Here is a 24,167-nt window from a genome sequence, read left to right as displayed (position 1 = left end):
GTTTAAAATGCATAGATAAGACTTGAAGCCTCTTGCTTTGTACAATAGGTCCAATTCCTGTGCTGTTTTTACTGAAGTAGCAACTGCTTGTTGTCACATCTAGCACGAATACATAATGCTGGATGATATAGGCACGATGTGGGTCACATGGACTTTTAGCTTGCCACTGCAACCACTATGGTCCATGAAAGATGTTCAGGGTATTGTGTGATAAGGCCGGCCAGACTTCTATGCCCAATGTTGACCTGGACACAAACACCACTTAATGCAGCACCAGCTGCCAAAAAACAAAGAGCTTGTTGTCTTGTGGAAGGTCATAATAACCAGCTCACTACCGTACTGGGATAATACATTGGAAGGAAAATAGTTTGGGAGCACATTAAAACCAGCCAATTTACTATGACATGAGTTCTGTAAGTTGAACCTGCTTTGACTGATAACTAGAGACCAGCCAACAGCAAGAAGGTGCTGTAGAAAATGTGTTACCATATTAGAAGCAGGAATTCATGCCAGATCAGTTGAACATCAGGAAACAAAAATGTTCTTGAAAGACATTTTCAAGATCACATATCACTATACACAATAAGTTAGACATTTTGATTTGTCCTACAAATTCCACAGGTCACTGGACACAGACAGACAATTTACAGATAGTCACTGAACACAGCAGGTAACGTCATCCAGACTGCAGATAAAACATCAAACTCCTCTTTCCAGCTAATTAAGGAGGATCAGCATCTATATGAAACTGAAGCTTGCAGTAAGAGCTTTGCATATCAGTTATCTTTCCTTTGGGGCAGAATAAACAAATGTCTCTTGCCCTTTGTAAATATTTGTAGCATAGCATGATACATTTTGGGATTCAGGGCACACAAATCTCTTGGCATCTGAATAATTCCCTTCACTACCAATACCACTGACAGGGTGGGTTTTTAAAATATATATGTCTCAAACAGAGTTCACTGGAGATGATACTGTTCCATAGCCTGTAAAAACATAGGAGCTGGCCAAATTGTTCACAATAGATTTGATATGTCTTCCTATTTGAGAAATTATCCATGTTTCAACTGATTCAACAATCAGGAAGTTCAACTGCAGAAAGCTAGCCTTCTGTATTGATGGAAATTACTATGGAGTAGGCTTCCGGTTGCAATGGCGGTTCGAGAAGACGTCTTTTGAGGTTGCTCTCGAAAGAGCGGTCCGCAGGACGCGGTGTCGGGGCTGACAGTTGTCAGTCGAATCTTTCCTGGACAAGGGAAAGTCAGATGGCACTCTGACAAAACCAGTGGGGCTTCAAGGGACCGTGAGTCATTTTAAATCTTGGCTCCTTTCCCATAGCCTCGGTTTAAGGGTTGCCGCGTCCGCGTCCTTGCAGCGCCTTGAGTGCGAAGAAACGCCTGCAATTTACTACTTTTTATTTCTCTAACGTGTGGATAAAACTATTTTGTTTATGAGGAGGACAAACGAAGGCAGAAGTATTTAATACCGCTAAACTCCTCTAGCAGGGAAAAGGACACAAGGAGAAGCAAGAGTAAACGAAGTTGCTTTGGATTCACCCCCGAGGGGAAAAACCCTTGGAAGAAATTGACAGCTTCTTTACTTTTACTAAAGGAATGACTCGTACCTGCAATCAAGACAAAGATACGTGTAATGCTATTCTATAGGCTTGTATTATATGAGACTAAAATCTTAAAAGAAGAAAATACCTCTCCTCAAGGTAATTAAGACTACAGTGGATTGAGCAGCTGTTAGTGTTTCTAAAGGCGCTCAGCTGGAGCTGCTAGCAAGTAATACTCTGCTTAGTAAATCGAACTGGTACGAGCCGGCTGAAGATAATTTGCTTGTTGTTCGTGACTCTTTTTATCAATTAATATAACTTTATTTGTGGTAAGCTTATGGACTCGAGAAAGAAACATCAAATGGGGAAACCCCCAGCTACCACTCAACCCAGGAGACCATCGTTGGAGCAGGGGCAATTGGTTGGAGAAAATAACCCCAATAACATAAGCATGCTGGAAGAATTGAAAAAATGTATTATGGATTTGGGAGAGAAAGTAACTGGTTTATCAGTCGATTTGTCATCATTCAAGTCAAAAATTAGAATGGAGTTAAGATCAGATTTGAAAGAAATGAGAAAGGTAATGGACAAGACAGTCGTGGAATTATCTAAAATTAAAAATAAATTGGATGTTGTGGAGGAAAACTTTAAGTCACATGAGGAGAAAATAACGGAACTGTACCATACGCAAAAATCCCAATTAGAGGAAGGTCTAAAATGGGAATGTAAGGCCAGAGAGACGTCGATTAAAATCAGAGGCTTGAAGGAATGTGATGGGGAAAATCTGATGGACTCTCTCATCCCAAAGCTTTTTGCTTTGGGGGTGGACAGGACCTTTAGGCTTAATTCAATAATTGCCAAACAAAAGAAGGTCCCAAGGGACGTTGTTATTGTTTTTCTGAGAAAATATACCCGAGACCAACTTTTGAGGATGCATAATGAAACACCTTTAACTATAGATAACCAACCCCTTCAGATCTTTAAAGATGTGCCTTCAAAAGTGCTGAGAAGACGGAAGGATTTTTTTTTTCACATCCCATCTTAGGAAGATTAATATACCTTATCGTTGGTTACTCCCTGAAGGCCTCTCCTTTTGGTTCAAAAAAAAAAGATACGAAATTAGATCATTAGAGGAGGCTAGGATGCTGATGCAATCTCTCTTTAAACCGCAGAGGAGAGATAATAATCAGGAATCACAGAACCCACCCTCAGTAGGACTGAACAAAGGACCGACAGGGGAATATAATTTATGTTTCCCTAGACGGAGAAAGAAAGCGGAGAAAGCAGAGGAAACCTTAACTGTCGGAGGGCAAGATGTGGTAGCTAGATATACTCCGACTGCTGGGAACGAGGTTGTAGATCCCATATTAATAGAAGCTTCGGATCGGGTTATGCATCAAGGGCAATCTGACGAAACCTGTTTGGATACAGAAGATGAAGGGACTGTCCTCTAAGAGGATTTAATAGGGGAAACCGCAACTTCGAGTCTCCCATTGTCTGGAAATAATGTGGACTCCAGGACACCATATGGTGCAGAAAATTAGGTGTGTATCCTGGAACGTGAAAGGAATTAATAGAAATGTTAAAAGGAAAAGGATTTTTCATTATTTAAATACCTTAAAATGTGATATCCTTTGTTTACAAGAGACACATGTTAAAAGAGATGATACCCACTTTCTTAAGAATTATAAGCTTGGGCAACATTTTGTCTCTGCAGCAATGAACCGTAAGAAAGGAGTTGTCCTTTATATTAACAATAATTTGGAGGCAAATGAAGTCTTGAATGATAATAAGGGCCATTGTGTGGGGGTAATAGTTAATTTTTTGAACCAAAAAACTCTAATTTTAGGAATATATGCCCCCACAGATAATAAAGATAGATTTTATAGTAAACTCCTAAATAATATTAGTGACCTATCTTTTGATGCAGTAATTGCAATGGGAGATTGGAATGGAGTATGGTCCCCTTTATTAGATAGATTCTCTTCGCGTCCTATTAAGCCTAAACAAGGCAGATTGCCGAGAAGCTTTTTTGACATAGTAGATTTCTGTGCTCTAGTGGATATCTGGAGGCTAAAAAACCCAAGTGCAAAAGACTATTCCTTTTTTTCCCTGGCCCAAAATTCTTGGGCTAGATTGGATATGTGCTTGGTATCATCCAATTTATGTAATAAAACTCTTGGAGTAGATATGCTGCCTAATTTCACCTCGGACCACAAACCAATTGTGTTGGATTTAAAAATAGGGAATAGAAAATATAATTGGAAATTAAATGAGATCTTGCTGAATGATGAAAAAGTTAAGACGGAAGCTAAAGAAATGTTAAAAAACTATTTTAAAGAAAACCTAAACGGGGAAGTTTCAATTGAAACAGTTTGGGAGGCATCCAAAGCTATTGTGAGAGGCTTCTTTATTAAAAAAAGGAGCTGAACGGAAAAAGTTACAAAGTAAAAACTTAGAAGAGCTACAAAGCAAACTGAGAGACAAGGACAGAGAACTATTGGGTGATAGTGGAAATGTTAAAATATTAGAAGAGGTGAAAATCTTGCAAAAGCAGATCTCTTTATTATTAACAGACCAGGTGAATAAAAAAATTAAAATTTAATAGGCAAAAAGTATTTCACTTGGCTAATAAACCAGGAAAATTTTTGGCATATAAAATGAGAGGTGCGCAAAGGAAAAATTCAATTTTAAAGATAAAATATGACAGAAAAATATATTATAAACAAAAAGAGATTGAAGATGTTTTTGTGAAGTATTATTCTAATCTGTTTAAGCAAGACTCTATTTCAGAGGAATTAATTAAACAATATTTAGATAAAAAGATTGTCCAAAAGCTATCTCCTCAGCAAATCGAGTCCCTTAATAGAAAATTTACTACACAAGAAATTTGTAGTGTGATCATGGAATCTAAATCCGGGAAAGCTGCGGGTCCGGATGGGTTCCCTGCAGAATATTATAAATCTTTTTGTGATGAATTGTTAAATCCGCTGTTGTCTGTTATAAATAATATTAGAAATGGTAATTTCCCCAAAACATGGAGAGAATCAAATACAGTTTTGATCCCCAAGCCGGTAGATGACACCCCAGAGCCTAAGAATTACTGCCCTATTTCCTTGCTTAACACCGACTACAAAATATTTGCGGCAGCTATAGCAAAAAGGGTAAAATGGGTGTTGAATGAATTTATTAGTCGGGATCAGTCTGGATTTCTGCCAGGGCATCACCTAAAACATAATATAAGACATATGATTAATCTGGTGGAGTTTCATGAAAAACGGTGTGAGAATCAAATGGCATTAGTATTCCTGGACTTTGAGAAGGCATTCGACCGGCTTAATTGGAAGTTTTTGAAGGAAGTTTGTAAGAGGGTTGGAATGGGGAGCAACTTTGAAAGATGGATTAATGAAATTTACCAAAGACAAACTGCTACTTTGATTATAAACGGTGAAAGATCAAAACCAATAGGGATTTGTAAGGGCACTAGGCAGGGATGTCCCCTGTCTCCCTTATTGTTCATTTTATCGTTGGAAATTCTCAATGATGAAATCTGGACAAATAACAGTATAAGAGGAATTAAAATAAAGGGATCAGAAATGAAATTGCGGGCTTTTGCTGACGATCTAGCCCTATCACTGTCCAATCCCATCGACGATATATTAGAAGTGAAGCAAGTATTGAATCACTTTGGCAGTGTATCGGGGTTGCTTATAAATAAGGAAAAAACAGCTATGCTTACAGCAAATATGAGTAATAAGGAGAAGGATGCTCTCCAAGATAGTTCCGGATTTAAGGTATCTAATAAGGTCAAGTATTTAGGTATCTGGCTTTCTGAGAAGAACACGGAACTATTTAAAAATAATTATAACACGGTATGGCAAGAGGTGAAAAAGGATTTTGGTCGCTGGCAAAAGATTGGCTATCCTGGTTAGGAAAAATTGCGGCGTTTAAAATGATGGCTCTCCCTAAGATTTTATTTTTATTTCAAACTATTCCGATTCTTAATAATGAGAAACCTTTTGTTCAATGGAATCGGGATATAAGTAAATTCCTATGGGAGGGGGAAAAGCCCAGAGTTCGTTTCAAAAATATGCAGGATGAGGTTTGCCGTGGAGGATTGGGACTCCCGAACTTAAAAATTTATTTTGAAGCCTGTTGTTTTGAACGGTTGATAGAATGGTTTAGACTTGATAATAATTACATTTTGAATTTGGAAATGGCAGGTAACCTTTTTGGGACCCATGCATATTTATTTTACGATAAAATAAACGCTAATAATGCCTTTTCGCAGCATTTTATAAGAAGGGCCCTTCTGAGAGTTTGGAGTAAGTATAAGAATATTATTTACCCTAAGCTGCCACATTGGACATCGATCAACGAAGCGTTTCATAAAAATGATATAATTTTTCCCGGTCACTGGGTTATATATAAAGACATCTTGAATAAAGATTGTAAAATTAATAAAATTTCTATTAGATCTATTGACGACCTGGAAAAAGAAGGATATAAGTTGAACTGGTTCCTGTATTGGCAGTTAAAGGAAAGATATTTGGTGGATAATAAAACTGTTGGTATGGATCTAGCAATGTCAGAATTTGATAAAATAATTTTTGACAAAAAACCTAAGAAAATTGCTAGTTTCTATAAGCATTTGTTAAAAATTGATATGTATGAGGAGGTAATCAAACCTTCCATGATAAAATGGGCGCAGGATCTAGATGAAAAAATACCACTGATCCAATGGGAAAAAAACTGGAACATGCGTCTAAAATATACTGTGTGTGTGACAATAAGAGAGAACTATTATAAGATGCAAAATAGATGGTATCTGACCCCATTAAAAATAGCTAAAATATATAAGGATCAGAATCCCCAATGTTGGAAATGCAACAAAACCCAAGGATCTTTCATCCATATGTGGTGGTCCTGTGAGAAAGCAAAAATATATTGGACACAGATATATCGGAAAATGCAATTAGTATTGGAATATAATTTCCCTTGTGATCCCAAAATGTTTCTGTTAAATATGGTGATGGATAGTGTATTAGAGAAAAAACACGGGAAATTATTATTTTATATGATTTCAGCTGCTAGAATGATCTACGCTGCTTATTGGAAAGGATCGGCTCTGCCGACGTGGAAAGACTGGTTGATGAAATTGATAGATTTCATGGAGATGGACAAACTTACCTGTTACGTTAGAAGTCTTGATTGGGAAAAAACAAAAATGGTATGGCGTCCTTTAGTCAATTTTATAGAAAAGGAAAATATATCCTCAAATTTTTGTTGGTGATTTTTATGTACAAATTGTGGCTTGTATTTGTAGGAAGGTGTAAATTCAAAGCATAGTCAGAAGCAGAAAGTATACGATAAAGGAGACAAATATGTCTTCTGTCTTTTATTGGTTCTACTTAAATATGCTGGAGGAAAATATATGATGTTGCTCTTTCCCATTGGAGGAAAAAGTTGTATTAAGGTCTATAGCATGGCAATAGCATGCCTCGTCGTCCTCTAGGAAGTTCTATGTTTGTCGTAATTTGTGTAGTTGAAGGTTCAATGTATGTCTTGGTATTTGTGTTGATTATTATGTTGTATTTGTTATGTGGGTGTGTCGTGAATGTTAAGTTATATGTATTTGTTGTATTTATGTAGATAAATATGGATGGATGGATGTTATTTTAATGAAAACTGAAATAAAGATTATATTATAAAAAAAAAAGGAAATTACTATGGAGTAAACTCATTCAACCACTTCACCTTGTGCCAACCTTTGCATGGTTACTTTAACTGAACAGCCTCCAATGAGTACAGTGTTATTGCTGTTGCAATGTTTTATCAGAAAGAAAGAAATCAATGTCACTGAAATGATTCACGTTCAATCCATCAATGAACTTTTATACTAACCTCTTCAGACCCATCTGCTTGGATTATATTTCTAGAATGTGCTATAAATTAACTGGAAAAAATGCATGAATTGTACCTGTACTACCATGATGTTGTACATCACAACTGACCCAGTACCTGGCATTTCTGAAGCTTCCCTACATCTTGAATGTCAATGTGAACATACCCATGTTTTCATATCCAGTGTACAACTTCACACATTGTATCCACTCCAGGTTTGTCCACCAAGCTTTGCAAAAGACATGGGCATATGCCATAATGGCGAACCCATGGCACACATGCCAGAGGTGGCACTCAGAGCCCTCTCTGTGGGCACATGTGCCGTTGCCCCAGCACAGAGTTTGCCAGAGTTTGTTACTAGAAAGCCAGAGGGACACAGCACTTTGCAATAAATAAGTGGGTTTTGGGTTGCAGTTTGGGCACTCAGCCTCTACAAGGTTCACCATCACTGATTTAGGTGTTAGGACATCAAGCATGACCAGCACCTGCACCATTAAGCAGTCTCTATATTAACATATCATCATCCTTCATCATTTTTTTGATTGTGTGCTACATAGTAAAATTCAATTTGTGCAATGAAGATAAGTTTTCAAGTTACATTTTTGCAGAGTTTATGCAAAGGCCTTTCAGAGAACCATGATATGGGAGAGCTGCTTTGATTAATTAGCTTCAAATTGTGGCAGGCTATTTGTATCTCTTGCTCATTAGCCATGAGCAATTCATTGGCCACATCTTCTGTTGCCATAGCTTTTGTGTTCAAGGAGACCAGAAGTTAGTTGCTATTATCAATCTCTCCATTTACTACTCTGAAGATATCAAGTCTTTTCAGTTGTTCAGTGATTTCTCCCAACCCCACATAGTCTCCAATACATGGCTATTATATGCAGAGACTATCAAGAGCATGTGAAGCATTATCATCATCATCATCTACTACTTGTTCACAGATGCATGTTCATTTCACATTACACAATTATAGGATTATGATTCCGCTATAACAGCCTTGACTCTACACTGCAAAATCCTAAGATACACAGTTTTCTGAGGCATTTAGAATGCTACCCCAGAGACCTGTAGTGCTTCTCCATATCCCAGGATTTTGTAGTATGGAGTCATGGCAGTTGAAGTGGAATCACAGCATTATAACTGTGTAGTATGGAAGGGGCCCCTAGTCGCACAGAACTTATTCTTAGCTTGTCCATTCCATGTGATGCCAATAATTTCACAATTAAACTTGCTGATTTTATTTACCCTTTTTGTATGTTTGGATTCACTACAAAATTTCTAGGAGGAAATTGACACTGGACCTCTAGCACCGATTTCTTGATTTTTTTAAATTACCAGTACTTTATTTTATTTTTGTTTTACTATCAGCAAGGCAGATACAATCTTGCATAACACAATTAGTATCACCACAGACTGTGAGCCAGGCATTAAAGTAATATCCAACTGCCATCACTTACAGCCTGTATAAAAATTATCAACATCTCTGTTCTATATTCTACCATTCTACATTTTCCAAATAACTTTTGGGCTTTCACTGCTCTTAGCACTGAAGAGCTAGATCACCAAAGTCCCCCCCCCCAAAAAAAAAAAGTCAGTATGGACTACCAACAATACCAGAAAGGTGAGTTTCACTGATTTGACGTCTACAACAAAAATAATTTACTTGTGACAGGTTTCGTATTTCCAGAGGGTTTGTGATGATTGGTAACAGCTAGGACTCCAGGATGGCTCCCTCTATCGGTCAGAGTACTTCAAATGCTGAGACACACCATAATCTGGATGCTTTTAGATCAGTGGTCCCCAGACTTTCTCAGGGTACTGCCCCCTTTCCTCTTGGGCAACAACCCTAGTGCCCTCCATGCCTATTTCTTGGTATTAGGTCCACTGTTCTACTGGAGGAGGTAGAGAGAGAAGAGAGAAAGTATCCTAAGCAAGGGAAGCAGCTGCTTTTGGTTAGTTGCACATGAAGTAAATGAAACCCTGCTTGCTGTTCAACCCCACTGGGTGACTCTGGGCAAGTCACACTCTCCCAGCCATAAGGGAAGGCAATGGGAAACCCCTTCTGAAGAAAATTTTTCAAGAAAACCACATGATATGGCACACAACAACAATTGCTGCTAGTGAGCCCAAGGAGATTTTCAGACGGGCAAAAGAGATGGGAGTATCAGTTCCACGTAGGGTTGCCATAAGTCAGGACCTCCAAACCGGGACAAATGTAGGACAACATTTTCAAATGTAGGACACATTTTTTAAATGGAGGACACGCAAAAAAATTGATGATTTAAAAAAAATGTTAATATAAATGCATGTTTCTTAGGCATGATCAAAATGGAGGACATTTGGCATTATTCCTAGACAGATGGCAGAAGTATGCTTCCCTTTCTGGCCAAAAACCAGAAGAGGAGGAAGAGTGGAAGAAGCAGAGGAGGAGGAAGAGGAGAAGAAGAAAAGGAGGAAGAGGGGAAAAGGAGGAGGAGGAAGAAGAGGAAGTAGAGAGGAAGAAAAAGGGGAGGAAGAGGGGAAGGATGAGGTGGAGAAGAAGAGGTGGAGAAGAAGAGGAGGAGGGAGAAGATGAAGAAGAAGGGGAGGAGGAGGACAGGAGGAAGAAGAAGAAGAGGAGGAAGAAGAAGAAGAGGAGGAAGAAGAGGAAGAGGAGGAGGAGAGTAAGAAGAAGAAGAAGAAGAGGAAGAAGATGATGAAGAAGAAGAGGAACAAGAGGAGGAGGAGGAAGAAGAAGAAGAAGAAGAAGAAGAAGAAGAAGAAGAAGAAGAAGAAGAGGAGGAGGAGGAGGAGGAGAAAGAAGAGGAAAGGCTCTTTCTCCTCCCTGGGCGCCTCCATCGCCAGCGGAGGAGGCGGCAAGGCAGGGGAAAGGGGCCTCGCTGAGGCGAAGCCCTTTGGCCCTGCCTGGGCGCCTTCGTCGCCGGCGGAGGAGGCCAGGCAGGGAACGGGCCTCGCTGAGGAGAGGCTCCTTTCCCTGCCTGGCGTCCGTCACCGGGGGGCGGGGGAAATCCCGGGGGCGGGGCCAAACTGGGGTGGGACCGTGCAGACCAGCCCCAAACCGGGAAAGTCTCGCCCCCAGGCGGGATATGGGAATAAAAGGAGGGAGGGGTAGGAATAGGAAACCCTAGGAGTCACCAGAACATTGACAGCATCCAGTGCAAGATAGAATGGAGGAAGAGCCTGCCCCCTTCCCTTCCCTTCTGCCCTGGCTATCTGGCTAGAGCTAATTAGTCAAGGCAAAAAGGAAAGAAGGGTGCATGCCTGCCTATCCCTCCCTTTTGTCTTGGAGCCAGCTGGTGTCTTTCTTTCCCAAAGAAGCTTTCCTCCTTGGGCTCCTTACAAGGTAAAACCAAGCAGTTTCTGGGAAAAGGTGGGTATGGCAAGTATTTTGGTGCCCAAAGAGAGGAGGGAGCAAGGGAAGAGGAAGGACAGGGTCCCTTTGCTCTGTTTCAAAGTAAAGCAAAGCTGGAGGAGCCATGCTATGTCTCTCACCTCTCAGCCAGGACAGACACAGCTTGTTTCCCGCACAGCTCTCCATTCGGCCTCCCTCTGTCCTGTCCCAGAATAGTGTACAAAAGAAGTTTCTTACATACATACAGTTTATTCATGACAGCCAAATACAGGTTATAGGCATCAAATTACAAAAATAATTAAAACCCTTTAAAACTTCCACAGTCAATTTGCTCTATAACATGTAGAGCAATATGTTTACACTAAAATTACAAAAATATTTCATACAAAAACATCACAATTTTCCATACTCTATTCAAATTAATATAATCTGTTTACTGCAGATTCCCATGCAGGCCTTCATCCTCAAAGTCTAATCTAAGTTTACCTGCTTTCACAGCAATTCTAGCAGTGTTGAACATAACAGACTTAGTTGTATTAGCTATCAAGTACGTGATTTTCTCCAAGTCATTTTGGTTAGCTACAAGTTCTAAACTTCTCTTCAGAAACCTATCTCTTGGGGATTTATGTATCTTACGATGTAGCATATAGTGTATGGTGTCTTCAATATGCCCAATTCCACAAATGCAAGTACGTTTTTTGCAACAAGGGTTGCCATCATTCTCTTCCACAAAAACATCAGCTGCAAGTCTTCGGAAGCTTATGCAACAACTTTTTTCACACAGTCTCAAAGGTGCTAAAGGGTCATGTTTGGGGATGTCACCTTCCCACACCATTTTTGTTGCCTTGAGTACAACTGTTTTGGCCTATATGCCTGTTTTTGTCACACTAACATCGTTGTTGCTGTGTGCCTTCAAATTGTTTCTGACTTATGACCATCCTAAGGCGAACCTATCATAGGGTTTTCTTGGCAAGTTTCTTCAGAAGGATTTGCCATTGCCTTTGTCTGGGGCTGAGCGTTTGTGATTTGCTTATGGTCACCCAGGGGGTTTCCATGGCCAAGCCGGGATTTCATCCCTGGTCCCCAGTATCCTCCTCCAATGCTCAAACCACTACACTACGCTGGCTCTCATTTCAAGTAAAAAGTAACATGCTGGACCGTTGTAAGATCTGAATGATATCTAAATTCTCTTCCCATTTTCAGTCCTCTCTCTCACCATTTGCATAATGAGGCTACTAGTCTGCAGTCTGAAAGGATACCTTTCCTTTATATGTGCCCCTCCTTACCAGACTAAACAAAATTGAACATCACAGATAATTTACGGGGCAGGGTGGAAGAGGAGAATCACATTTCTTTCACACCTTCACATGTACATGTTAATGTTGGCAGCCATTTATTTCAAAAGTTATGTTTTTAAAGTTGCCATAGCAACTGCCATATAGCACAGAACATATGTTACTTCTGAAGCAGACAGTATCTTCCAAAATAAACACAATATGAGCACAAACAGTTCTTACAGTCTGTCTGCGACATCTGAAATGGTGTATAGTGTTACCAAACACTGCAAATGGTGGAGAGCACAAGGATTCAAAGCTTATGGCCTCCAGCAAAGATCTTGTACGTGGCCTATGGGTTTTTGTGAAGTACCACAGACTCCAAGACTTTTTTTGCCAGTGGCTTGGAGGCTTAGTCACTTCTATACTTCGTAGCCCCTACACACTTGCCATCACTGACAACTGTCCTGAGACTGTAGAGACCATATTGGTTCCACAACCTTGCCATGTTTTTGGAAAGCTTCCTTCCCCTGGAGACAAAAACACTGCCAATCCCTTGACAAAGAACAGCAGGCTAGCCTCTGAAGCTGTCGTTGTTTCTTTCACTGCTTTGCCTTTTAAAGGTGGACATTGTTCCCGAATTGTGACATTGCAGCTCTAGCTGGAAACATTAATAGGTAGCTAATCCTGCAACTGCTTTAACAAGAAAGGCCACTGAGTGGCCCATTGCTGGATCACTGTGCACAAAGGTTGACTTCTGAACTTGTGATCTTTTTAAATCCAAGCATAATCATGCTATGATTTACACCAGCCTTGTCCTTGACTTGTTTTGGACTACAGCTCCCATTATCCCTGACCATAACCATGATAGTGCAGGTTGGTAAACATTGAGGCCCAAAACATCTGGAGGGGCTCTCTTGTGAAAGGTCAGTTGACACATTCAACCTCCTGTCACAGATTTGGAGAAGGGGGATTATAAGGCCCAACCAGCATGGGAGAGTATTGACATATAATCCAACAATGCAACATTATCACACTCGGAATGCTTTCTGCTCTTGGCTACACATGTGGCTGCTCCAATGGAGGGAAGAAATACAAAAGAACAACATTCTGTCAGCTGGTGAAAATTTGTACACATGTTGAGGTCTGGAGGGCAATTCACCACTGGGACTTGCCATGGATATTCAGATCCTTGTGCCCTGGTGAAACAGTGGTTAAAAGTGGGTACTGCAACCAGAAGGTCGTGAGTTTGATCCCAGAACTCAGCCTTCCATCCTTTCATATGTCGGTAAAATGAGTACCCAGCTTGTTGGGAACAATTGGCTTACAGACTGTAAAACGCAGAGTGTTGAATTCACTGATAAAGCAGTATAGAAATGTAAATCTTACTGCTATTGCTGCTATGTATAATGTCCACTCTATTGCTTTCCTTAAATTTTCCCCATTTTCATTAACCCAGAGGATGTGTGACAGATAAGTGGGAGACAAAAGAAGTGTGATGCAAACTCTATGAAATCTTAAAATAAGCACTCCCACAAAAAATCGTTTAAAAATTAATTACAAAGAGCTGATTTACACCTCAAGACATTGTCTAACACAATAACAATACACTTTGGATTCCCTTCAGATATAAGCAAAAGGATAAAATGTAGGCCTTGCTTCACGCTTTTTCTTATAGGAACATTAAAGGAACTGCAGACTGTGGCATGTTTCAGAATCAAATTCCTAGGCCTGGCTCTTAACTTATTTATAATAGATTTGGAAATGGAAAGCAAGGATAAGATAGCTAACATCAAATGAACGCAATGAGCAGAAGAGAGAGAAAGAAAGAGAGGAGCCACAGAAGAACAGAAAATCACACTAGGTCTTTCCAGATAGGAAGGAAATTCTCAGATATGTCTTAGCAGCATAGCAGTGCTGGCCCCATGTGGGCTTATAAAGCAATTTGCTTCATCTCCAGTGATAGATATAGAAGGGGGGAGGGATGGATCGTGCAGAAAAATCACTTGTCTATTTCTTTCCACTATCACCACTGTAAGAACAACTAACAGGCAATGGACATCCTAAGTGCTGGACAGAATACACATAAAAGTCAGGAGAAGGAAAAGATTTATGAGATAGTCGGGCAGGTTTGGGTTGTTGGGTTTGTTTGTTTCATTTTAATCTAACAATCCCTGATGAGTGTTCTCCCAGGAGACAGTTGGCAGCATTCAATTTCCATATAGCAAATAAAAATGAAGATACCCAGACAGTGGGGAAGGATTAATTCAATCAATTAAAATGTTTTTTTTAAATCTAATTATATTATATGTTTAAAAACCTCAGGTCTTTCCAAGCATTTCTATGAGTTTATGAAGTCTTTCAGTTTTTATAGGTATAAGGAAAGTCCCTTTACAGTAATACAGATCCTTTATTGTTGTTGTTTAAAAAGTAGTGGAGACGATCAGTTACTGAGACTCCAAACCTCAAAAGCTCCTTAACTCAGTACATCCCATCAGCAGTACTCTTGGGTACATGGCTAGAGTGTTGTGAGTTAATGCGATTCCCCAAAACTGAACTGCTAACAAAAAGCAGGAAAGAATTTTGCAAATATTGTTTTCAGTAAAGAACCAACTAGGTAAAGTAAAAAATTGTTGGCTCTTGGGACTGTTGCTCATTTAATTAATTAATAACTTAATTTAACAACTTAATTTAGGGTATCAATTAAATCCCATCATTTTTGTTCAAAAATAAATTTAATTGCTATGTTTCATTAGCAAATTTCCAATTTAAATGGCATTAATTAGTTGATTCCTATTACATAATGTACATGTGTGTGCACACACACCAAACATTTAAATAATAAGGATATGAACCTGCAACTCCAGGCCTCATAGGCTGCTTCTCCAACTTTTTTTTAATGCCTAAACTCCCCACACACTCTGACTGAAAAAAATGACCAAAAATGACTATTTCCACTCCAGAAAATTCCAGGAGCATCACTCTTGCATTAAAACACCCCACATGTCATTTTGCAACACACACAAGAAGATTTACAAAACTGGCAATAGACTTCTGCTTTTGTTTTGGAAGAGCTAATGCAACTTGCAGTGGGTCCAAGGGGGGCAAATCTAACTCCATGACTATCCAATATTGTCATTCTCATACTTTTTAGAACAACGTAAGCATGGAAGGGGTGGAATATATGTTTGAACACCAGGGGCATCTTGTTAGGTTTAACCCCAGTCTACAGAGATGTTCTTTCACAAGCTTCATTCCTCTTCCTAACCTAAAATTTTGGTAATAGGTTTTCCCTGTTGTTGGTTTTTCTCACAAAGGTTTGAAAACTGAACATTTGAGCTGGCTTACTTGAGAAATATTCCAATCCATACAATGGAGAGTAAAGGTAAACATGAATCACAAGTTTCTGTTCAGACTTCAATTTATCCATGGTATGATTTAAAGACTGCCTGATTTGATTCAGGCCCAAATTCTAATTCTGATTCAAAAATCCAATTGGATTTATTTATTTATTTGTTTGTTTATTATATTTATTTATATCCCACTTCCCCCCAAAATTGGGACGCAAAGCAGCTCACAATTTAAAAGAACAATAAATTAAAAACATACAAAAAGTGAAGATTAAAATAGAATTAAACTATTACAGTATTAAAACAAATCACACAATATATTTAAAAAGAGAAAAGCTCGTAAAAACAGTTGTTTAAACATTATAGCACCCCCTAGCCCATATTTTAAAAACTGTCTGTTTTAAAAGCATATCTGAAGGACAACAACGAGGGGTCCATTCTCACCTCCCTGGGACTTTGAGTTTCTGAGTCTGGGGGCAGCCATTGAGAAGGTCCTCTCTCGTGTCCCCATGAACCATCAAATTTTTACACTGCCAACTGACCCTCATTAGAAATCCACAAACACCCATAACTGGTTTTTTGTTTTTGTCAAAATGGGATTTCATTTGCTGGTATATGAAGGAAGTACGCCTACCAAGAATCAGACAAGAGGTAGAGCAGCTTTGCAAAGGCTTCCAGGGGATATTTTAAAATGGGAGCACTTATCACGCATGTTTTTAGTGGACAGTTGTTCTAAGATGATAAACAAACCAGATGCGACCCTAGATAAGATTTTGCTTGTGCCAGTATGGTGTCTTGGAGTGTTAGTGATTCTGGAGACCAGGGTTCAATTCCCCACACCATCATGGAAATCCACTGTGAGTCACACAGACCCAGAAGATCCCGTGATAGCCTTAGGCCTTTGCTATTGTATGTCTCCAAGTCATTTTTGATTTACGGTAACCCTAAGGCGAACCTATCATAGGGTTTTCTTCGCAAGCAGGGAATTGGATCCTGATTTCTAGGGCCATCCTCCAATACTCAAACCGTTACTCTGGCTCTCTAGCCTTATGCCTAAGGTTATTATAAGACTTGAAGGCACCCAACAACAATTTTTGTAAAGAAAAACACGTGCCCTTACAGAAACTCTCTGGTAAACAAGCAGTGCTGGAGCATTGGCGCTCAATGATAGACCAGGGATGGGGAGCTTCTAGCCCAAAGGCACCCCTCTCTTGTACATGAACCTACCGTTCAGCCACTCTCTCCCACAGCACTGCATTTATCTCCATTTACTGACTGGTGTTTCCCTGCTCAGGACTGAAGAAAGGCTGTCTATCTTTCTAAACAGTGAATGGAGATAAAAAGGAATTTAAAAGCAATTAACTTATATACCTTTTCTTTTAAGTAAGAAAGTATCTCAACTTTAAATACCTTCTGAGTAGCCATGTATAGAATGAGTGGTGGTTTGCATACCTGAAACCCATTACACTGGGACTGTGCTTTGGACAAAAATGTTTCCCCATCCCTTGCTAACAGTCACCTATCAGAGCTCAGAGGTGTACGTAAATCCAACTGCAAGTCCCAAATGGAATAGAAGTGCTCAATAAATTACTGCATGGTTAGTCAAAATTTTGTAAATCATATTCCTTCAATGGGTTTACTGTGGTTGGAAATAGGAAATGGATTTACGCCAGAGTTCATTAAAAAAAAATAGTTCATTTCAGATGTTATTCTAATAGGAAATTGGTTTATGCTGCTTGCAATTTTTTTTCTCACACCAACACTGTCTTTCAAGTACTGTACTCAGGATTCATAATTCATAGTTACTCTTAACAGCTTTGCTCTGTAGAATTAGAAAAAGACACACATCACACATTAGATATTCTCTTTGATACTGTTTATGCAGTCCCGCCCCCACGCATGAAGCTGAAAATTCACCAATATTGAGGTCCCATGTATTTCAATGGCCACACACCTTGGGCGTGCATACCATTGTATTCCCTCCTTGCTCGCTGTGTGCAAAAAGTGAGGTTGCAGACCCCAAGGCCATGAAAAAGGGAGGAACGACTGTACTTCCTCTGAAAATGTATAGAAGCTTTTTATCAGGAAATAATATTTTTCCTGAAGTATACAATGTTTCTTGTGGCGTACCTGTGTTAGCTTGCTGCAGCAGGAAAAAAACTAAGTTCATAGAATCATAGAGGTCTTGTGGCATGCTGCCTCAGTGTGTGGTGGAGTCTCCTGAGTATTCCTGCATTACAGGGGATTGCATTGGATAGCCTTTCTGGTCCCATCCTACCCTATATGATTCTACAGTCTATTAACAGCTTATTTTAAATAAAATTTATTAATACTTAAGGTGTCACAAGACTGTCTCTCCTCTCTGTTCCCCTCTTTCTTCCTCTTTAAATTTTAAATTCAAAAATACACTTTCCACTTGATTATGCATTAAATAAAATAAAAATATTTTAAAAATTAGGTGCCACAAGGCACTTGAATGATGTTTGCAACCCTAATTCAGAGATCTGCACATTAAGTCTCATTATTTGTTATGGAAAGCAATACCCGACAACAGGAAATCAAACAGAGAAGAGTCATATGCCATCTTGCACATGTAAAGAAGGGGTAGACCTTGGTACAGTATATTAATAAGATCTTCATACAGCTTCAAAGAGAAAAACTTGATCCAATATTTTTTCAGCTACCAAAGACCCAGAAAGCTCAGCATCCATTTTTACAAGCCAAGCAAATATTTATATTCCCAAAACAATATATCTGAAAGGATTAGGTAAAAAAAATAAAATATCTGGAGAAATAAATGCTTGATCTGTTAAGGCACAAATTGTCTTCTTTCCCTGCCCAGCACTACATATGTACAAGCACAACATTTTGTGCCCCACTAACCCTCTTGGTCAAGTCACACTCTCTCAGCCTCAGAGGATGGAATGGCAAACCCTCTCTGAAGAAACTTGCCAAAGAAAGGTCCATGATAGGGTCACCTTAGGGTCACCATAAATCAGAAATGACTGGAAGGCACAGATCAACAAGAGCAACAACAGCCCTATTACATATGGCATGTATGATCAGAGTGAGTGAGGTGGCACTGCTTCAGATCAAAGATCTTCCATTCACAGTTTGTTTATCACAATGCCCAGGTCTCTGCCTTGTCCCTCCTCAGGCAAGCCAAATAAATAAAATAAAATAAAATAAATAAAAATGGGTCATTTATCTGCCCTGTTGGGCACCAGGTTTAGACATCTTAACAAACAAACCTTGGATAGAAGGCTATAGGTTTGTTTAGCTGCTCCCTCTTGCAGCAAGAGTGAACAGGGAGAATGCACCAGAAAGCAGCCTCATTTATACTAAGCCAAAATTTCCAAGAACTGATGCAGTGATAGGAAAACTGCTTGACTCAGGGCAACTTTATGTGCTCTGAAGTCCTATATGAATAGCACTGTCACAGATTTATCTATGTGGAGAAAGTGCCTTCCATCCCTCTCACCTGCCCTAAGGACACTGACAAGCTCTACTTTCCAGCAGCAATTTATGCAATTATAGGAGAGGAGGGGAGTGAAATGCTGTTTTCATAGAAATAAAGGACTACTGTGAAAAGCACTTGGGTATACAAGTCATGCCAGGGTAGATGTTATTTCTTTTTTGCTGCAGCATCAACAATGTTTAAAACCTCACATTCATAAAGCATAGTACAAGCTAGGGTGAAGTGTTCAACCCCAGGGTAGAAAAGAAGTTTAAAAGCCTCTGCTATAAAAATACTGCAGAAGAAGAAATGATACTTATGCATTTTAAAAAGTGATTCAGTTGCATGATTTTACTTTGAGGTAGCTGAGAAGTCCCCAGTCCACATTCTTGATTAGACTCAGCCTCCATGATGTGGCTTCTTAAAAATAAGAGTGGCCATCTTAAGTTTTGCTTTTGTTTTTTAACAGCATGGAAAACATATGAAAAACGCAATTGATTATGATGATGATGATGACGATGATGATGTAGAGAACCAGTCAGTATGGTGTAGTGGTTTTAATTTCAGCTTGGTCATGAAAACCCACTGGATGACCTTGAGCAAGTCACACTCTATCATCCTCAGAAGAAGCCAACGGCAAACCCCTTCTGAAGAAATTTGCCAACAAAGCTTTGTGGTGGGTTCATCTTAGGGTGGCTATAAGTTGAAAAAGACTTGAAGAAAAACAACACACACACACACAAAGATATAATATAGGAATAAAAACATAATATGTAACTAAACACACAGACAAAGCCTAAAATGAGCAACACTATTACTAGAGGATATTGAATCTCTATAGGGCAGAGCCAGAGCTGCATTTAGGCTGAGTGTGGCAACTGCCTCAGGCAGCAAAATTTGGGTGGATGGAAGTGGCAGCTTCTTCACCCACCTTATCATCCTTTTATTGGAGGATAGAACTGTGAGCTCCACATGGCCTTTCCTGCACCTCCTAAACTAGCCATAGCAGGAGTTTGTCCTGTTGCCAAAGTAAGTTCAAAGTGCCAATCCAGTTAGCTTCTCAACACAGAATGGGAATGGGTGCCACTTTGTTCTCTCCTTCAGGCAAATTAAAAAATGTTTTTGGCTGACCCTTGGGTAGGGACAGTTGCCAGGCATTAAGAGCGCCGTTGTCTGTGTGCTTTCCCTGAAGCAACTTGTTGGCCATTAGTGCATATACACCCGTGTATAAGTTGACCTTATGTATAGGTCCAGGGCAGGTTTGGGTGCCCAAACTATGGATTTTGCAATGGGTCGTGGATAAGTTGTGGGTAAAACTTACGTGTATGGAACAAACAAATCTTTTCCCCCTACTTTTAAAAACGCACCAAGGGAACATACTTAGGAAGAGCTAAAGAGAAGGAGTCGGTCTGTTTATTTGAGGGGTCACACTTGATACCAGGTCAAATGGCATTGCTGATCTTAAATTGCTTACATTTATACAAATGCAGTTAAGGAAAGAAATATAAATGATGAAAAAGAATGAGAATGAGGCTTGGAAAAAAGTAGGAGGGGAGGAAGAAGAACAAGGAAAACATCCTGCCTCTCTTAGGGACCCAGCATGAAGGCAGTGACAAGAAGCAGAGGTGAGAAGCCCCTCCTGACGTGGAAGCAGCGCTCCCACCTCCTTATCCCTCCCTTGCTGAAACCAGAGAAAGAAAGGCAACCTTCCCCTTCTGCCTTATCTTCTTTGTCAGTGCGAGTGGCATTCAGCAGCAATGTGGAGGAGTCTGAAGAATGTGCTGTGTGTCTGCCAGTTTGGGCACTTCAGGGGGAGTGGAGTGATGGCAGCCATTTTTAATAGGGACTTGCTGTTTAAGCCTCTGTGCAGAGAGACTGCAGTGGCCATTTTTAATAGGGGCTTACTGTAGAAGCCTCTCGGCAAAAGGATTGCCAAGCCTCACGAGGCTTGTATAGTAGGCTCCTATTTAAAAAAGCTGCTGCCACCCCACTCCACCTCAAGCGCCCAGAATGGCAGATGCACCACATTCTTTGGGCACTCTATTCCAACACTGAACCATGTATAAGTCAACCCAGATTTTTTAGGTGGATCTTTTTGTCAAAATGTTTGCAATGTATACATGAGTACTAGCCTAGCTAGGTTCTTTGGTCTTGTTCAACAGGGCTCTTTTTATATCTTTATTATGTACATGCCTACAATGAAGTGCTCCTTATATTCTCAATAAACTATGGAACTACCTTCTTTTATTCTATATCCTCTTTTTACCTGTACTGGTCTATGACCATAATAAAGATGAACTAGAACTAGTCTTTTATTTAACTGTTCATCCCTCCTTCTCACCTCCTTATATCCAATAAAATGAACAGCAGTTGAGGTCTTTTGTGTATACTCAGGCAAAGTAGAGCACAAAGTGACTTTTGAGAACTGGCCCCCTATCAAATGTTACCCTTTCAGACTACAATTTCCATAAGTCCCCTGCCAGAACATCAGCAGGTGAATTCTGGGTGTTGTAGTCCAGAAAGTAATTGTTTCCCATAGGCTCTGTGTACTACATAGAACTGTCTGTAGAGACAAAACTGAGTAACATCTCCATATAACATACTCATGTGTCTAAGTAAAAGTGAGGGAAGTGACATTCTTGTCTTTCAAAAATAAAATTGGAAATGGTTTCAGGAAAAGCAGAAAATTGAGACCCCAGGAGAAGGGCAAAGAGCAAGAAAACTAGAGTTCTGAAAAACTGAGACCAAACTTCATTCCAGGCTTCATTGGTGTATCAGTTGTGCTTCCAACAGTTATGTCAAAGCACCACCTACAGAGAAATTAATGACAGGGAAACTGAAATACTTCTTTTTGTTATTATGAAAAGATGATTTATTGACTAACAAAGATTGCTAGTTTCAGTCATTTGTTATTTTGCAAAGAACGCATCTGATTTTGACATCTCAGCATTAAATATAATATTCCAGACAAATATGTCTTCTAAAATGTAATATCTAATCCACACTGGATCTTTTCTTTTTTCCTTTTTTTTATTCCCCCTTCAAACCATTTAAGGCTTGTTTTTTAATAAAAGGAAAGAGTGTAACACAACACAACAAATTTTTACAGAAATCCATTCTACATTATCAAATATTATTCAACACAATATTGACATAGGGCAGGAGAGTTAGAATACAAAACAAATAGGATAGAAGTCACAACTGGAAAATTAACAGCTTGCAATGAATGTCATGCAAGAACAGAACATCTTGCAATAAATTTACTGCAGAGAAATGATAGCAACTAATGATATCAATGGCAAGAGCCTGTAAGTTAGGGAAACTCAAAAGTCTCAGCAGCTCCACCCAACATGTCCAAAGATAATAGATTGTTGGAGCTGTAGTCCAAAACATCTGTCAGACAAAAAACACCCCCAGATGTAAGTAAATGTAGTAGAGCAGAGTTACAAAGAAGACACGCTGCACTTCTCTCCTTTCACCATACCCCTGCAACAGGATTAAATTTATAAACTATGCAGAAGCATCAGTATATGTTGCTGCTACTTACAACAAAATTGGAAGATCTAGTCTGGGAAATTCTGGAGTTCAGCTACAGTAGCATGGAGCCAGTTCCAGACAGACATCCCTTTATTTATACTCCACGTTTTTCCCAGGTAGAGAATCAAAGTGGTTTACAAAAGAGAGAGAAAAATATTTCTATAGGCACTGCTGTCACCACCCTAATTAGTCCCATGAACTATTGTTGTGGTGGTGGTGCTGGTTGTGGTTGTTGTTGTGTGCCTTCAAGTCATTCCCAACTTATGATGACCCTGTCATAGGTTTTTCTTGGCAGGATTTGTTCACAGGTTTGCCACTGCCTTCCCCTGTGGTTGAGACCTGCCCAAGATCACCCAGTGGGTTTCACGGCCAAGTGTGGAATTGAATCTTGGTCCCCAAAGTCATAGTCCAAACATTTAAACCACCACACCACACTGGCTCTCTCACTTTATGGTATTACAGCCATATAATATGTTTAGGTTTAATAAGATACTGGTCAAGATCCCGTGGTGTACCCTTATGAGCAGCCAAATGAATTCTTCTTACCAAGTCCTGAATCCTGAAGCAAACTTCTCCCAGAGAAAAAGATACTTGCCCTACTATGGAGCTGTTCTTAGCACCAAATCCCAGCAGAGCACTACTGCAGCTAATGAGGAACACCAATGGCTCACACAAAAGCAAATCCTTGTATTCCAACATATTTTTCTAAAGCGTTCTGAACTAGTTACACAAAATTCAAGCAGAACAAAAACAGCATAAGCGTTCATTTCTGTGCTAGAAATGAGGAGGAGAAAATTAAATGGAAATAATTATGTTACCATGGATGTCAATGATCACTTAAGATCACATGAAAAAATATCACTGTCAGCAACTGAGTATCAGAGGAACACATGCTTACACTTTCTCTCTCTAAGAGCTTAGTGCTATGTCATAAAACTAAAAGGCTGCATAGTAAAAAATAATTCAAGCAACATATGACAATATTACAAACATGCCCTGGGGAATGCAACAGCTGCTTCCATCCACACAGTTCCATGATCTCTGCAGGTATTATGTTCAAATTCATTAGTCTGCGACTACAGTTTTAGACTATTATTAAGTATACCAGATGGCTATGTTTTTACATCCTATTCAAACTGTTCATTTATCCCAAAGTTTCAAAAAAGGAGAGGAAAAGACCCAGCCATTTTTCTTCATGCAGAACAAGATACAAACAGAAACAGAGGTTTGTTTCACACTATAAAAATATGCAAGGGTAGCTGTGCTGACCATTTAGTAAAGTCAAACAAAATTCCACCAAACAGTGATACGCTTCATGGCCAACTGAAATGTACAATATACTTGTTGCAAGCTTTCGAAGCTCCACTGGCTTCTTCATCAGGCAAGATGTTACATACCAAACAGGAGAAAATTTAGAGGTGTTAGTAAGATGACTGCATTTTGTTGTTTTTATCCTTAATTAAGATGGTATGGGGAGGATATCTTTAGCAGGCTGGCCCCTCCTCCTCTGGCCTTTTGGAAATTGGGCAAGGTCCAAGAAATATAAAAGTCCATTTGCATTTCAAGAAGGTCTCCTCTTTTGCAATCCAATATGTTTCCATTCCAACAACAATCCCACTGAATTCCAAGGGACTTACCTCTAAGTAAATACGCATCAGCATGCACTGAACATCAAGTTATAATATAAAGGGTAGAACTGCAGACCCTGGTGCTCACTGACCCAAGATTCAGT

The 24,167-nt window shown here is 39.5% G+C and overlaps 1 protein-coding gene across 2 annotated transcripts in view; it reads right to left on the bottom strand.

Annotated features, from left to right (window-relative positions):
* Positions 1-24,167, bottom strand: part of FARS2 (phenylalanyl-tRNA synthetase 2, mitochondrial) — a 274,037-nt gene extending 249,870 nt beyond the window's left edge. For both annotated transcript variants that reach the window (XM_089516677.1, XM_089516678.1), the window contains exon 1: positions 24,073-24,167. The gene's annotated coding sequence lies outside the window, so the exon portion shown is untranslated. The remainder of the gene's footprint in view (positions 1-24,072) is intronic.

Source organism: Sceloporus occidentalis, unplaced genomic scaffold (genome assembly GCF_023333645.1).
Source record: "Sceloporus occidentalis isolate IW3139 unplaced genomic scaffold, rSceOcc1.0.p SCAF_3, whole genome shotgun sequence".
Taxonomy (NCBI): Eukaryota; Metazoa; Chordata; class Lepidosauria; order Squamata; family Phrynosomatidae; genus Sceloporus; species Sceloporus occidentalis.
Note: the sequence above shows the minus strand (reverse complement) of the source record. Positions and strands in the feature narration are given on the sequence as shown.